General features: G+C 40.6%; 1 long non-coding RNA gene across 1 annotated transcript; it reads left to right on the plus strand.

Annotated features, from left to right (window-relative positions):
- The first annotated feature begins 13,251 nt into the window (after nt 1-13,251).
- LOC121950796 lies at nt 13,252-14,542 on the plus strand. The gene is made up of 2 exons (XR_006106343.1): nt 13,252-13,286; nt 13,671-14,542. It is a non-coding gene; the product is annotated as an uncharacterized LOC121950796 (long non-coding RNA).
- Nucleotides 14,543-15,763: the final 1,221 nt, after the last annotated feature.

The following is a 15,763-nucleotide window of genomic DNA, read 5'->3' on the forward strand; positions in this document are numbered from 1 at the left end:
TTTTTACCCTTTCATTCCACCTACTCTTTCAAACATATTCCTTTGTCACACATCCTCATTTCGGCATCTGCAGACAGTGATGCATGTGGTGTTTTGAGAGGTTTGTGTTTGCGATGGTGGATGGGAGTCACAGTAGGATCCGTCTTCCACTACATCACAGAACAACACTCTGTCAAGCCGGCCATCCATCACTACATCTGTAGTTTATGTGCACACAGCAGGTCACACTGGTCCTGTGTCCAGAACTGATGCAGAGCTCTTGATTATGCATTTGCATTAAGAGAAACACCCCTCTCTAATGGAACCAAATGACTCAGAAGGCTGTAATTTGTGAGGTTATGCTTTGCTCTTGATGGAATTGCTATTTGCAAGGCTTTAACTAATGAACTTTTGGCGCAATTTTCAGGATGGTCTGCTCACAATTTAGGTTTAATGTAAGACAGAGTCCATAATCTCCTTTTTTTTTACACCTGTGACAAAGTGTGAAGGGTGAATTTCCAAAATTGCTTCGTCAATTGACAACAACCTACAGCAAATGATAGGCTGATAAACTGTTTGTTAATGTTGTAAATGCACCTATTAGCAGTGTGCACACTGTAGCACAGCAGCCCTAAAGGTGACCTCATACAGCACAGGCATATGTTGCACCCTGTTGGGAAAAGCTTTGACTTTTGTTTCATTTTTGTGAAGCCTTACCCCAAAGAAGACAATACAGCTCCGCACAGTACTGGCATTATAAATGTTATTTGCACAAGTGGCAATTTGTCATGAGAGCTTTTTAACATCCTTTTTTAAACTGACCTTGTGCTGTATAGTGCATGGAAACTTTTAACTCACCAAGTGGAGATAATGTAGCAATTGCTGAACAATTCATCAGAAGCTGCTCTGGAGGTATTAAAGAGGAACAGATATTTCTTTTCATGATAAATATTACTGATAAAGGTGTATAGCCACAAAATTAAGATCAAAATTCAAAGCAACTTCTTTCTTTCTCCAGGTTCCACCCCTGCTCGCTTTTGATACTTGGCCAAACATTTGGAGTTAACTCTCCAGCTATCATGATGGAAAATTGACAGACGGGATAGTAACTCACAGGCAGCAAGAGAGTTAGAGAGCAAACATCAAGGGGAATCAAGTTGGAAAACATAATAAGTCATCGTGTTAGCTGTGTGAAGTGAAAGAGATGGTGTGAAAATAGGCAAGAGGACAGCCAGAGGTGGGGCATGATGACTGATGGCTGGGTGGGATGGGGGCTTGTTGCTCCAGAAGGGCAAACCTGGCCTGATTGATTGGCTAGTGTTTCAGAGAGCCTCCCATGCCCATTTGCTTATGATGCTGGAATGCTTTGGTAGCATTTTGTTAAAGGAGTAAAGACAAATGATGAAAGGCAGCTGATGTAAGATGTAGGATTGTTAGGTATGAATTACTTAAAATGGGGCAATCAGGCCATTAGGGGAGAATACAGTATTTATATTGTTTAAGCTGAATGAGTGGTGTTTAACTGCTGAACCCTGTTATGTTAGTCTTTCATTCCACTGGAAAATGGTGCAAATGTTTAATGTGTACATTCAGTCACTCTTTGAGTTAGTTTTGGTACATTCAGGGATATAAATCACATATGGCAACTGAAAAATTCATCACAGAAAGGGCAATAATGTCATGAAAATAATTTTCAAATCTGGAAGCATCTATAACAGGCCAGCAATTTTTAAACACTACACATAGAGAAACAAGACTACTGTTATGTTAGCAGCTCTGTGAGGCTGTAATAAGACACAGTGACACTTAAAGTTGAAGTGCTGAACTTTTGTCTTCCCCTTCTGGCAGTAAGAGTAACTATACAAACAAAGCCAATGCATGCTAACGACACATGCCTGCTGCTGAACTCTTTACATAATAACGTCATTAAGGAAATAACTAACAACTAGTCTTCCTGGGGTCCACACAAAAAAAAGACAAGAAATTAAAAAATCCCATAACGGACAATCCACAAACACCTCTTTGTTTCTTTTTTTCTGTATCCCTACAGCAACTTTTCTTGATGTTTCTTAGGATTTTCCATCATAGCTTCCACCATACTCCTAGTTGCTGCTCTCACCATTGTCGCCCCTTTGAGCTCTGATTGATGTTAAAGTCTACTGTGTAAGATTTAGTGGCATCTAATGGTGAAGTTTGAGTTTGGAACTCACTGAACTTCTTCCGTGTGCCAAGCATGGAGAACTATTGTGGCAGACGGCAAAGTCCAAACACATGAAAACACAAAAGAGCCTATCTAGAGCCATTGTTTCAGTATACTGCAAAATACAAATATAACAGATGTTCATTTATTTGTAAAAGTCCCACATTGAGCATGCTAACATGTGTCCAATCATGCTATGCTGCTGTTTAATTTTTACCATATTTATCATCTTAGGGGCCGTTTCCACGGCAATGGTTCTTGCATGAAACGTTAACGTGATGTCACAGCCACACTTCTGTCATGCGCATGGTGTTCTTTTATGGTCTGTCATTATAAAGTTGCGAATCCGCCTACACAAGAATCATTAAACAATGTTATCATATTAACGTGCATTTTTTTAAGACGCAAAAGAAAGACTTTTCTGTTTTTAGTGAAGCCATTCTAATCTAAAATGTGGCCTTGGTTTAGCTAATTTGATAAGCAACGCTAATTTTAAAGAACAGCTGAGACTGATGGTATTGGACAAATTTAAACTTGACCTGAAGATGGATGTGTTAAGGGAAACAAAAATAATCTCGAGGGGGACAAAACCCAAGTTAATAGCATTCATCCTCAGGGGACCGTAAATGTCTGCACAGGCAATCCATGTGATAGTTGAGACATTTCAGCCTGGACCAAATTTTTGGATGGAGTAGCCAACAGACAGACAGACAGGCCGACATTTCCATCCTTAAAGCCATGCTGCTAACATGGCTAAAAACATGACTTTTGATTTCTTAGGTTTACACTTCCCTTGTCTGCTTAATTTTCTCTGGCAGCACTCCTTCATTACAGTACTCTAATGAGAAGCTCATGTACTTGGAGGATTTTATTGCATTAAACTTCATATCTAATCTCCCTAGTCTCTCTTAAATAGTGTATGGCTTTGTTCCATGAACTACAACAGAAAGAAACACTTACTTTTGGAATGTGCTTCACTGAAGAGCTTTTCTCCATCTGGATGGTGGGATTGCTTTTTCCTGACTATCTAATATCTATCCAGAGAGCTTATTACAGAGAGAGGGATATCATGGTGCATTATCCACAGACATGGTATAAAAACAATCATGGAAATGTACTGAGTATTTTGCAAGAACATGGCCAGCTGTTTGGCTGTTTAAGATGAGGAAAGAGGATACATGCTGCCTCCACGTTGCACTTTTCTTCTGCTTTTGCCTCTTTGAACTTACTTCAAACATTAGTCAGTGTGTGTTTAGTTCCATGCCAGCCATGTGGATGGCATATGCTAACACTGCGATCGGGCTTGCTGGTTAAAGGTGTGTGTGGTGACCAGTAGCTCTCGCTTGTGTCCCTGAGGAGTAACTTTGATGTGAGGTGGTGGATGCCAGTGGTTGAAAGGTGATGACTGAGGTAAACGTGTGTGTGGAAACAATTCAGACGCAAGCAGTGTACAACAGTAGCCACATGAAAGGCCCCTTTGTGGGGCTCTGCTACCTTAAGGATGGTCAGCTTCCCTCGTCCATTAAATAATAACAGTGCTCCGACCTCTCCATGGGCCAGATGTGCTGAATCCATGATGCTAAATGGAAACAAATGAGCCAGGCTTTACTCTTTAATTGAACACTGGAGTGTTTATTTTCTTGAGACTGTCATTATAGACTCCAAAATTCCCATAAAACTCGACAGTGAGGGCAGATTAGCCCATTTAGCACCTCTAGACAGTATTTTCCACATGAGACAAGACTTAAGTGCAGTTCTGCTGGTGGCAAGACTTCCACACGGGACTGGCCACATCTTTAGTCACTCCTTATTTCTGCTCTGTGATCTTGCACTTAGAGGCACCCCGTGTAAAAGCAGCAGTCACAGGGAGGTCGCCCTGACATCTTTATCATAATTGCCCTAAATACCCCCATTAGAGAAGCTAGCCAGTATCCTCAATAACACTAGTCATCCCTGGTAGCACTGGTGCATCTAATTGCCTGGGCCTTCTTTTGAAAGATTGCCTGACATCAGCACGGCTCCCTGTGGGCTGGCCCTCTTCATTCTGTGCCCAGCAAAGCATATCGTTATCGCAGCCAGCAAAGAGACCCGGCCTCCCTGCTCCTGGATAATTAACTGTCTGGCTTAACTGCAAAATGGAAAAAAGGAACATCGGAGGTATGGTAGTTATTCAAGCAGGCCTTGGAGAGGAGAAGTATAAGACAATACCGGGGTCATCCATGCTCACCATTTTTCAGTGGGATGGGTGATAATGTAGAAGGATAGGAAGTCATATTGTGGGCTGGTTATGGAGGATTGGTTTCATATGATAATTAGGCCCATATGCTAATTGCTGAGGAGGCTTGATGAATTCCTTCAGCGCTGCTCTCCACTCCAGTGCCAGCTCTCCTATCAGCTGTCCCCAACGTTGTGCACTTCAAAGGCTCCAACCATCTTTACACATTCACTGTGTCTTTCTGTTTCGCAACAACAGTCCCCATCAGAGCGCACCCCTCCTTCCAAAAATTAAAAAAAGACAAGAGTAGCAGCAGCAGGAGGGGGAAGCAAAGGGGCGTCTGCCGTTGTTTGACATTTACAAGTCTCTTAGTAAAATGCATGATGCACATCCCTGCCAGTGTGTGCGTGCAAGTGTAATTAGAACACGGCAGGCATGTGTTTGTCTTTGTGTTGTTGTACGGTGGAGGTATCAAGGACAAGTGCATTAATGAGCACCTGGAGAGGAACAGCTTGTGTCTCCTGGTTAGTGTGACCGCGAGCAGGGCGCAGACTCCTTCACTGACTCAGATGATGTGACTGATGGAGGGGGAGGTTTCTGTCAGATCTGGGGCACTCCCAGGAGCTGCAGTTTGTCTCAGCTGACAACAGCGCTCACCAAAGGGGCCCCTGTCCCACACATTAGCTGGAGAGGCAAAAGAAGATGTTGTCCTTTCCTCTGTACTTAGAGTCCTACAGCTCCTCCTTTACCAAATATTTATATTGTCTTTGAAATGTGCGTCTTCTCTCAATATCCTTTTATTCCTTGGAAGTATCAAATGTGTAGATAAGAGTAAAATGTCTGACATAAATATAACATGCTGTGTTTTTGTGACCAGGCTTTTATCACACACTGTTTGTATATTTGATTCCTTCGAAAAGTAATTCACTAAAAGTCAAACATATTTCCATCATGAGCCAGGAGTTTGTGTAAAATCCCGTATTTTTGAAGGCTGTAATCACGTGACCAAAGGACTGGCAGGAGTAAAGAAGAAAGAGGTCCTGAACGGTCTGGTTACAACAACACATTCTCATCCCATCTCATCACATGGTGCCGCTCTGTCAGTGACCTTCTGCATCTACTTATGACGTTTTAGGTAACTTTCTGCGTCAGCTGTTTATGCTCTGGAATGCCGTTACTGTGATGTCAGCAGATGCACATGGTGGGATGATGCAGCATGGTCCCTTACACAATGCAATGGTTAGGGTTAGGCAACAAAATCACAGATGGTTAGGTTTAGGCAAAAGAGGCACATGGTAACATGTAGAAATGTTTTTTAACTCCACACACAGCTCCACTCTACCACACTTAAGTCAGTTTGTGGGACACATCCACTTCTCCACCAGCCCGCTCTATAAGCATGCTCGCGCTCCTTATATCACATGGTTACCAGCAGCGTTATTACCTGACAGTGTCCTTCATACGCATGCAACAAGTTCTGTCTGGCTGCATTTTCAAGTAACACCGCTCATGAACGTTGCATGTGGACACAGCCAGTGCCATCTGGCTTTTGGCGTCACACTTGTATGCTATAAGCACCGACAGAGCGGATGTATACAACAAGTTTGGAATGACAACAGGCTGATCCTGAGGTAGGCTGTGGTGGTTGATGGGTCACAATATAAAGGACTTTGGTCTCCTGGGGAAAGTCAAGGGGTAGTGTATGGAACCATGTGAGCTATGAGTGAACTTAGTCATCTTAACGTCTGTCCTTTCCACAGTAATTTACTTGCCTAAATCTAACCTTCATAACATAATAATTACATAAATTTACATTCAGGACATAACTTTACTCATAGGGTGGGTTATCATATGAACTGTCCTGCGTGCATTTTTATACACTTTAAAAAGTAATTGAGGGGACGTATCACCATGCACTGCCTAATTAAATGCATAGTTGCAGGATAAAAACTCTAATTTATTGATCTAGATAAACCTTTTAAGTTGCAAACATAGTTTTTGAAGAGTTGTGATGACATTATGTTGATAATTACATCAACTACTTACTGCATGCAGTTTAAACCTAAATTTAAGTGTTGATTGATTTAAAAAAATTCAAGTTGTAGTGAGGTAATGAAATTGGCCTGGCAATTTAATTTTTCTCCACCTTCAGTTCAGGATTTTATGTCTCCTTCCATGAACACTTAAATTGCCTGGACAAATTCAGACAGTGAAGACTGTTAAGGACCTGCAGGCCAAACAACTATAGCACAAAAGACATTTCTTACTTAAAAACTTGTGTTTTGCTATCAGTTATTAAGTGAGCACAACTTTAAAAATGTCTTTATTTGCAAAAGAGAGGCTTTTCCCCCTAACTCAATTTAGTGCGCTTGTTAGACATGAATTCATGAGAAGTTGTCATAACTCAAAAAGATTTATGCAAACCGTTGTTTTTTGTTGTTGTTGTTGTTGTTTTTTAACCAGATCATTTGTTTTCATAGTGTAGTTGTGTTGTTTCATGTTACATATCAGTGTTTCTTGTCAAATGAGCCACTGCTAGCCTATTTTCCCTGATAAAATAGTGTGTGCTCACTTGCTTTCTGATCCAGATGTTTAGAAGATTTTTACCAGCAGCCACATAATCCACAGAGGTCTCTTCCTCCTCAAAACAAATAGTTTGGTGATTAAAGTGGTAAAAACACTGAATAAAAAAAATCTGTGTTTTTCCAGCATTCTCACCACAGAGATTCTGCAAAATACAGTGGCCAAAGCAAGACAGCTAATGGCCCTATCTGGAGCCAGTGTATAGTTTGTCCAATCTGGGCTGCTGCAGAAACATGTAGATATAAAGAGCTCATTCTTACATAATGAAACAACAACAAATCTTCCAGTAATACAACACTAAACAAAACATAACTATTAAATTATCTTCTATTTCTGCCAATATATCTCCCTAAATCCTACATACTGAACCTTTAAATTAATACATCTTCTACCAAAATCTTAGCTGACATGACACAATTTGGTTTCTGCCAGACAGATGGATGGTGATCATAAATCGCTCTAATAACACACAGATACATAGATTAGATGTTTGTTTAGTATTTAAAATCATCAGTATTTGAAATAAAACTTTTGTTAGTCTCCAGCAGTATCAGTCAAACCATATCATCAGGATAAGTTTGTTCTTTTGCCATTCACAAAATATCAATGGGCCATTTGGGAGATATTTATTTCGTCCTTATTTGACCAAAGACACAGAGTCATATCCTCAGTTACATATGGATTGAACAGGATACATATGGAACCATAGATATGAGAAAGCAGCTGGATTTTGGAGTTTGGCATTGCTTGAAAGTGTGCAGAGATACTGAGTTTAGCCCATAATGAAAAAGAATAGCACATCCAGAGTCGTCCATGCCACTTAACAATCATAACACTGTGTATGTGCTGTGACATTGATAATAACTTATATTTGCTCTGTGGTATTACATTGCACTTCTAATATAATTACATTTGTACTGCTAATAGCATTACATTCACTCAAGTATCTCACATCCTCATCAATGCACAACACAACAATGCCTTTCCCTGACATAAAATACTAAGATGTACAAGCATGTGGAGCAGTGTGGCAGATGGCTTTAGCCTGGGTTTGTTACAATGCATGTCTCATTTCGAGCCCCCACTAGTGCCAAAGCCTTCTCTCATTTAACTATGATGTTTCATGCAGCCTAAAGTTTCATTATTGCCCTGAGAACAGCAGCTGACAAAATAAAGCTGTTCTATAGCTTTTGATCATATCACATGATCTTTATCAGGAGGTAAAATTTTTTGATCAGTTCTTCTTTTTGGCAACTTCTTATCAACGTTGGCCTTAAAGGGCTTGGGAAAAATTTACAACTCAGTGACCCCAAGATAATTGAACTCCTTTACTTGGGACAGTAACTCTCTCCTAATGGTGGCAATCCAACATTTTCTAACTGAAAACCATGGTCTAAGACTTGGAAGTGCTGACTCATCATCTGCAAAGAACGGAAATGCAATTCTGAGGTCCCCAAGCCAAAATAGAAAGAAGAGATCTTGGCCTAAATTATTTTCCTCTGTAGGGTGTCTGGGCTTATTTTCCTCTGTAGGGTGTCTGGGCTCACCCTTAGAGATGGGGTGAGGAGCTCAGGCATCAGGCAGGAGCTTGGATTAGAGACGTTGCTCCTTCGGGGTCAAAAGGGGCCAGTCCAACCATCTGATCAGGATGCCTCCTGGGAGACTCCCATTAGATGTTTTCATGTGCAACTGGTGGAGGACCTTGTAATTAGACCCAGAACAGGTGATGTGTTTGCAGATCTTTCATGAGGCTTTGGAAAACATTACTGGGAGAGGGATTTCTGGAATACCCAATCCATTCTCATCCCAACTTGTCACATGGTGCCGCTTTGTCAGTGACCTTTCACGTCTACTTATCATGTTTTAGGTATCCCTCTGCGTTAGCTGTTTGTGCTCTGGGATGCCATTAATGTGATGTCACCATGCCCGCCCGCTCCTTATATTATGTGGTTATTGTCATCGTTATTACCTAATGCTGTTTTTCAGTGTTCCATGGGCAGCCAACCAGTTCCATCCAGCTACGTTCTCAAGTGACGCTGGCTGCACACCCTTCTGGTGCCGTCCAGCCGCTAGTCAGCATAAAATAACTACAGAACTTGTTCTGTCTTTGTGCTAATTCAAATACTTATTGATATTAATCTAATGAATAATTCTAATTTAATTCTGATGCCGTCCAGCCGAGTTCCAGATGCACAGAAGATGGCTTTTGGTGTCATGCTTGTATGCCGAAAGCACTGACAGAGCGCTGCTATTTGACGAGTTCCAAGTTAAAACGGCTGTAATTCTATGCTTAGCTTGCTGCCCCTGCAACCCAATAAGTGGATTGATGGATTGACGGACAGACAGATGGAGAACTCCATGACACCTGCACAAACTCTTGACAACTTGTTCCCAACAAGACAAAAGGCAAAAACATAAAGACAGACGTGTCAAACACTTTAGTGCACTTACACTGAGGTTTTATAAGTTCTACTCAGTGATGGGTTTCCCAGGTTCCATTGTGCTGGTGACAGAGCTGCTGGTTTTATAGGTGCTATGGCCCGTCTACAATAGCTTTAAACACATGATACTCATTAAAGTAGAGCATCTCTTTAACTGCTGAGGGAAAAATGAAGCTTGGAAAATTGGAGCCGTATACCACACAGTTCTCCTCTTCTCTGTGACTTCTTATTTCCTGCTTTGATTCTGCACACTTTGTCTTTGTTAAACTAAACACTAGAACAGGAAGAAAAGGCTCAAGGTGTTGAGATTGCGTTCGGTTTTAACCTGAGACAGGTCTTTGAAGTAAGTTTTCCATCCAGTCAGAGTTACTTAAAGGTCGCATCTACTTTGCCTGCATGTTGTTGGTGGTAAGATGTTTGAAATGTGCAGAACCGAATCTGTAAGCAGTATCCTGAATGCTAAGAATGTCCACAGACTTGATAAGGTTATCGATACATTGCTTCCTCCTCGCGGTTTCTCTATTGAAAATCCCCAGCTGAGCCCACGGGGACATTTTTGTCTATGTTACAGCTGCCCATGTTTACCATCCTCCACCTCAGGCTCTTTCCACTGAAAGAAAGATGCTGGCTAGGGTGCAGCTCTGCAAATCCCACCTGGATGTGGCATTTGTGACAAACAACCTAGGGGCACGGCTGCCACCCTTTCTCTTTTCACTCCCAGCGCTCCTCCTAAAGCCCCTTCAACACTGTTCATAAGCTCCCCAAACAACCTCTAATTTGTGTCTTGATTAGTGCCATAAAAAATTGTGGTGTGTTGTTTCCCAAGTAACTCTTAACATGTGACATGACTGTTTCACCACATGCTCTCCTTTTCTCTCTCTCTTTTCACACACATGCACGCTCTTCATCACTGTGATAGCACATGAGGGGGAAGATATAGTTATTCAGGGAATTATCTGCCTCATTGGTGCCATATCTCATCCCATGCTTTTCTGCCAAATGGCCGTGTTTCCATGGAGCCTGCCTGTGTTTACTGTGACGTGCCATGGCAGAGCCCTTTTCTGGTACAGAGGGACTTAGCACACAGCAGTGGAGGGTATTTCAGTCCCTGTTTGGAGTTTTGGGGCTTACTTCTCCAGCTCTCCCCTCTCCTCCCACCTGCTCTCCTTGCTGTTCCTTCACTGGGTGCCTGTGTGGTTGTGTGCTGGTGCTCCTGGCCCTGTTCTTAGACAGACAAGGCTAATTGAAAGGGAAGGCTGCTCTCTGCTGATCAGCTCTGACAGCAGTGTCTTGCCAGAGGTGGGTGTGCCACCCCATGCTGCGAGTTTTCACAGCAAAATAACAGTGCTGTCGTGAAAAACACAGACCGTGCCACGATTACCCGGGCAGCTTGCCAAAGGAGCCAGATGAATTTTGCGGACAGAAGAAAGAGGGGAAACCCACTTTGTCTGCTTTACAACTTCAGGGAGGAGAGCTGTGCCAGCATTTAGTGAAAAATCTAACAGGCATTCTCCCTTTTCATTCAGGGTTAGAATTAAATGAAAAAAAACACATCTTTTTTAAAGAATGCAACAATTAATGATCTTGTTTGATCACAGATGTACAGTCTGTCATTTTGTGTTCCTTTCCAACGTCACAGAATAAAAGGAATTGTTCACCGGAAATTTAATATTCAGCAGTTAACAGCTCGCCCCCTTGTCATCAAAACTCCACCAAAGTTAAAACAAAAGATAAACACAGGAAGTGTCATCTGAGCTTTCTCTTCAACTATTAAGGAGAAAAAGTAGTTTTCCATGGGTCAGAAGTCCCATATGTACTTTTTATTTGCATGTATTTTTAGCTGTGACCAGCAGCTCTATAGGCTGCTCTGTTGGTTGGTCGGTCAGTTTACAAAAATTTCCCCACCCTTTAGCGGCCACAGTTTTTGCCCCAGGAGGCTGACGTTTGGCATGGAGGTCAAGTTTGTGTGTGTCTGTGAGAGGCCTATAACAAAATTGAGCACACACACACATACACACACACACACACACGCACACACACACACACACACACACACACACACACACACATACACACACACACACACCATTGAGGCCACATTTAGACATGAAGCCCTGTCTGAAAACAGGTAAGTCTTTCCTTTGCATGTTTAAAAAAATTTGCGTTCATATGATAACATTGTTAGAATGATCCTCGTGTACACAGATGTGCAAAGACAACCGAAAACACTGTAGCATGCATGCCAGGCCAGTAGTTGGGGGTGTAACTTTGTAATAGAAGAAGACCATGTGTGGATGTGATGTCACTGTTCACACAGGATAGGCGCATTGCCAGTTTACACGGCGACAGAAGGGGTTGCATTTTCAAAAGATCACACTCTGGAACCTGGTTTCAAAAGTTTGCATTTTCAGGCCAAAGGAAAGGCCAACCTGCAACAAAAGTTTAATGTTTCAAACAAAAACCGCTGCCGTGTTAATTGTCCTTTAGTGATGCCCCCTTTCAGAACTCATGAACCGGTTGTCCAGCCCATTCTGACGCTTAACTCATCAAATAGGCTACCACAGCTATGTCAGTGATGGCAGCATCAGAGTCCAATGCACAGAGGCACCTTTAGTGAGGGTACAATACGCACAGGGTAGCAGCTATTTCTGACACCGCAGGCAACAACCTAACTCGTCAAATACCACCACTTTGTCAGTGGATCTCAGTATCAGACATCAATGAATAAAAGCACGCTTTGTGATGGTATGATATGTTCTGAGCAGTGGCAGTTTGTGATGCTACTGGCAACTACCATAGTTGGTGGTCAATGGGCTGAACAAACACTGGACTTCCCCGGAAGCCCACTGTTTGTTTCCTGTATGAAACAAAAAGTCAATGGTGTGATTTTAACCCCTTGAAACCCGGATTGACATCGTTTGCTGTATTCAGATGCCTTTCACAAGCATTTATACCCTTGAAACATGCGCAAAATGGTTTGATTTCTTTCAAAAAATATGGGGAAAAAGGCAATCAGCAACCTGCCAAGAAATGTCCTGCCTATTGCAAAAACATCAGTAAAAGATGACAAAAAAAAAAAAAAAACATCGGCAAATGAGCTTAAAAAGAGAGAGGGAGGGAAGGAGAAAATCATTATAAATACCAAGAAATCTATATTTCTATATTTGAAAATAATGAAAATAGAAAAAAATAAATAAATAAATATATATCTTTATTAATTTCTTGCAAATTTTTGGGTAATTTCTTGTTAAGTTGCTCATTGCCTTCTTTCCATGTTTTTGGAAGAGATCAAGAAACTTAGCTCAGGTTTCAAAGGGTTAATATCATAGTGTGCTAACATGGGTAGCATGCTATGCTAGTGACATATATCACATGACACATGTCAAGTAAATTGACACATTGTCTTTGAAGGTCCAAAAATGATGACGAAGCGTACATAGCATGTCATATTTTGACATGTATTTTCATTGATAAAGCATTGGTATTTAATGAGATGGAATGAGAGCAGGTAGGGTTGTTGTCAGGAGGCATACTTGTTTATATATATTGTAAAATGACAAGGTGCATAATTTAGGGGTCGATGAAAGAAGCAGGCTGATTAAGGCTGATAGCAAGCTCTGATTAGTGTCTACAGACACTTGGTAGGATTGACCCTTAAATTGTGCAAATTGAAATTACAATTATAAAGTATGCCCATTGGAGACAATTCCAAAAGCCCATTTCACAACACTTTTTTGACTTTTCCAGGTCACATGATGCTGTGGCTATGTGCTTGTCAGTAGGAACTGGCTCATGATGCAGCAGGAGCTACAAGAGCTGTTATTGCATCACATAACTCAACTCAACTCAACTCAACTCAACTCAAAAGGTGAGCAGATCATCTGGAAGTTTTGAATCCACAATTCCCCAGTGAAATCGTGGACTATCACCTCCCAGAAATCCCTCATAAGTGGCTGCTCTCATGTATAAGGGGCTTGCCTTTCCATTATCGCTCCATAACACGCCTACATGGTTATCTTGCAATTGTGTTTTATCAACAATTTGAAAATATTGCTTAAGTTTTGCACAAATTTATAATGGAAACCTGCCTATTGATAATAATGTATTATAAGTAGATTGTCATTTTTAGTTGAACTATTCTTTTAAATCAGACTTTAATCCCCTCATCCAGCAGATCATTTTCTTTAGCTTCAGGTTCTTGGATAAACAGAACCTCATTTAAACTTTCGTGTTGTGTCTTACTGGCTTGCAGGGTCTTCTCACTGCCCATATCAGAGGTGCCATGATCCAGTGTGACTTGATGCACCCAGACAGGCTGGGACCCCTCAGCAGGCCCGCAGTGGACAGCTGTGATTACTGCTGACAATAATTTATGGTCCCCTCTGATTGAAAACATGAGAGATGGAGATAGAAAGGCTGGTGCCGAGTCAAGGCACCACCTTAAGATATAAAACTGAGGCCACAGCTGCTGTCAGAGGCAGAACTCCTGCCAAGCTCTACGGGCCTTCTGCCCATCCAGACAAACACCAGCTCTCATTTTGCTCTCTTTTTTCTTTCTTTATATTTGCCATCCTCCTTTGCTTTCCCTTTTACAGACCTCCTCTGCATTGTCTCTCACATATATTTTATCTTGCTCATACTTCACTTACACTCTGTTCTTTATTTTCAACTTTTATATGCAATATAAACATCCATCATAATATGGAGCTACACCATGTGTAATAATTGTCTGAAATGAAAAAGGAACAAACAGTTATCCACTCGGGGCTGATCAGGTGTCTCTGCAGTGAGCTTTTCCAGCCCTGAGATTACCATGCTAATCCTAACAATAGCAATGTGCGGCTGGTTTGAACAACTATCTGCGCCATTGTTTATGTTGTCATCCCTGCTGGATCACACTCATGAGGAGTAACCATTTGAGTGGATTTGCATTTACTATTTCAATGCCATATCCAGGGATGAAGATCTCTTCCTCTGAAAGGATGCGTGTTCTGGGTTTTATGTTCTCTGTCTAAAAAAGGCCCTGAACCAAAGAGAAGGGGAGCAAAGCTCTTGTGGAAATGAGACTGAAATTAAACAATCCACTCAACTTGATTGAAAAAGATTTAAATGGAATCAGATGGATACACTTGAGTTAAAAGTATTGTTTTTTTAAACGGGTTATCTCAAATTCTCTCCCCTATTATTTGTATTTATGATAAATAAAAAAACATATTTTATGTTTAATACATAATAATATGTATGCAACTCTATTTAGTAGTAGAATCAAAACTACTTTATACTTGAATTATGCATATCACAATGATAACAATATCAGATTTTTCTTCTATAACTTGCCATGACTTAGTATGACAACTTCAGTAATTGCATATTTTCATTATTTTAATTAAATCACCATACGAATTTAGGCAGAATACTCTGGAAAGATATATATTTTAAGAGGAATACTTCCACATTTTGGAGATACATAATATAGTTGTATTGTTACATACAGTAATTATTCCATTATCATTCATGACAATTTAAGTATTACTTTATTTACATATTTTTTGTGTACCTTCAAGTTGTAATTTTATGTCCCCTTAGCCTCAAGTGAGAGTTAAAGTAACTATAGCTCCTATCTGCCATTGCTTTGGGAGGGACAGACGTGAGTGTAACATACTCAGGTTAGCATGAGTATGTTACCCTTTGAAACATACAGTTAACCCTTTGAAACCTGGGCAAATTGGACTGATTTCTTTCAAAAACGTGGCAATATGGCAATGAGCAACTTAAAAGCAAACAACAACTACAATAAAAGTAAAAAAAAAAAAGGCAGGGAAAGGAATTTATAGAACAAGAACAACAAAAGTAAAAAAGGAGAAAAAATGAGTTAACAGAAAAACACCAACAGGAAGAGTAAAATGGGGGGAAAAAGAAAATATAATAATTCTGTAAAAACTATGTAAAATGTATAATTATGATAACTATAAGTAGATAGTTTTTCAGACATTTTTCCATAGCTTTTTAAAAATGATTTTCTAGTTCTACAAATTTTTTGCAATTTGGGGGACATTTCCTGCCAAATTATTTCTTGTGAAGAACTCAATCCAATTTGCTCAGAGTTCAAAGGTTCAAATACCTGTGAAAGGCGTCTGAATGCAGCACAAAAGTGATGTAGCACCAGGTTTCAAAGGGTTAATGCCCACGTTCTCACCATATATTATTATTATTATTTAAAAAGATTAAACAAGAGAAATTGTAGCCCACATATTACACACAAGCCATAGTGACTTGAGAATGCTAACTTTTTTTCACAAAGCCGTGCAAATCGTCAATTTTCCTAAATAGTTAAAATTCAGCTTA

The sequence above is a fragment of the Plectropomus leopardus genome, chromosome 11 (assembly GCF_008729295.1).
Source record: "Plectropomus leopardus isolate mb chromosome 11, YSFRI_Pleo_2.0, whole genome shotgun sequence".
Taxonomy (NCBI): Eukaryota; Metazoa; Chordata; class Actinopteri; order Perciformes; family Serranidae; genus Plectropomus; species Plectropomus leopardus.